Below are 2,500 nucleotides of genomic sequence, written 5' to 3' on the forward strand. Positions count from 1 at the left end.
AGCATTGAATAGACTAGGTATTCACCTTATCAATTATCAAATCAATGATGGGTTCTATTTTAAATTGGTACCTGAATCGGACCGAACCAAAGATTTGTCAGGCTATTGTTCTCTTGTTCCCTCGAATCCATGGAGTAAGACACCGATTTATCAATAAGATCAATTCTGTTGATTGCATGATGAACTCCCCTGAAAAAGCATTGGCGCGCGTGTAAACGAGGTGCTCTACCTAACTGAGCTATAGCCCTTGTCATAGATATCTTAACATCTAGATAATATCTTGTCAAGATGGATATTCTATGGTCCCATATGATAGCTCTCTGACCCCTTTACTGACAAAGATTGGTATTGCTTAGAAGTAGTATTCCATCTATAATGCCCATGCGAGGGGTCTTCCTTTTTTTTTTCTTTGTGATGATAAATGACCTACTTAACTCAGCGGTTAGAGTATTGCTTTCATACGGCAGGAGTCATTGGTTCAAATCCAATAGTAGGTATAACTTATTAGATACCGGAGTCAATGGTCTCTAATAAGTTTTTCTACCCACCCTTTCCTATTTTTTAATTAATCTTTTACCCTTTCCCTATTATCCTCCCACTATTCATACTTTATGTTTGTATTTTTTTCCTTGCATCAGATTACACTTGATTGTATCCAATTGGTGGAATCCAAATAAGGTGTATAAACGGAGCTTCTTTTGATTATTCTGATGCATCGACGATTACGAAAACGAAATAGCATTGACAGCCTCTACGCGTGTCCTAGCTCGTCTGAGAGCTAGATTCGCCTCAATTACCTGTCTCTTGCCTTCAGCTTTACTCAAGTTAGCTTCCGCTATTTCAAGAGTTCGCTGAGCTTCTTGCGGATCAATGTCACTACCCCTCTCACCATCATTTACTAAAATGGTGATCTCATTATTGCCTATTCTAGCGAAACCACCCATCAGAGCCATCGTTACCCCGTTGATCGTTAAGGCATATTCTCAAAATACCTATATCTACTGCTGTGGCAATAGGGGCGTGATTTGGTAATACACCAATTTGGCCACTATTAGTAGATAAAATAATTTCTGTCACTTCTGAATCCCAAATAATTCGATTAGGAGTCAGTACACAAAGCTTTAGGGTCATTTCTTCAATTTGCTCTCCACATCTAAGTTCATAGCCTTCGCGGTAGCTTCATCGATGTTACCTACCAAATAAAAGGCCTGCTCGGGAAGACCATCTAATTCTCGGAAAGGATCAGTTGAAACCCCCTAATTGTTTCTGCGAGACCAACATATTTTCCTGTAGAACCGGTAAAACTTCTGCTACGAAGAAGGGTTGTGATAAGAAACGCTCAATTTTTCGTGCTCTTGCTACGGTTAAACGATCCTCTTCAGATAATTCGTCAACCCAAGGATAGCTATAATATCCTGAAGTTCTTTGTAACGTTGTGAAGTTTGCTTAACTCTTTGCGCAGTTTCATAATGTTCTTCGCCTACGATCCTAGGTTGGAGCATCGTTGACGTTGAATCTAAAGGATCCACTGCTGGATAGATGCCCTTGGCAGCTAATCCTCTTGATAGTACGGTAGTAGCATCTAAATGTGCAAATGTTGTAGCAGGGGCAGGGTCGGTCAAATCGTCCGCAGGTACATAAACTGCTTGAATGGAAGTTATGGATCCTTCTTTGGTAGAGGTAATTCTTTCTTGCAAAGAACCCATTTCTGTACTAAGAGTGGGTTGGTAACCCACAGCGGAAGGCATTCTACCTAATAGGGCGGATACTTCTGATCCTGCTTGAACGAAACGAAAGATATTGTCGATAAATAGAAGTACGTCTTGTTCATTAACATCCCGGAAATATTCCGCCATGGTTAGGGCAGTCAAACCAACTCTCATACGAGCTCCCGGCGGTTCATTCATCTGACCATAGACTAGAGCGACTTTTGATTCTGCAAGATTTTGTTCATTAATACTCCGGATTCTTTCATTTCCATGTAAAGATCATTTCCTTCACGAGTACGTTCGCCCACTCCACCAAATACGGATACACCTCCATGAGCTTTGGCAATGTTGTTGATCAATTCCATGATGAGTACTGTTTTACCCACTCCAGCTCCACCGAATAGCCAATTTTTCCTCCACGGCGATAAGGAGCTAAAAGATCCACCACTTTAATCCCTGTTTCAAAGATAGATAATTTGGTATCTAACTGGATAAAAGCAGGCGCGGATCTATGAATAGGAAATGTTGTACGAGTATCTACAGGACCTAAATTATCAACAGGCTCCCCGAGAACGTTGAAAATTCGTCCTAGAGTAGCTCCACCAACCGGAACACTTAGAGGAGCCCCCGTGTCAATCACTTCCATCCTCTCATTAGGCCATCTGTAGCACTCATAGCTACAGCTCTAACTCGATTATTTCCTAATAATTGCTGTACCTCACAAGTTACATAACTTGCTGACCAACAGTATCTCGACCCTTAACTACCAAAGCGTTGTAAATATTAGGCAT

Source organism: Aristolochia californica, unplaced genomic scaffold (assembly GCF_029961685.1).
Source record: "Aristolochia californica isolate CCGP_79_NKW_82.1479 unplaced genomic scaffold, dmAriCali1.0.hap1 SCAF_278, whole genome shotgun sequence".
Classification (NCBI taxonomy): Eukaryota; Viridiplantae; Streptophyta; class Magnoliopsida; order Piperales; family Aristolochiaceae; genus Aristolochia; species Aristolochia californica.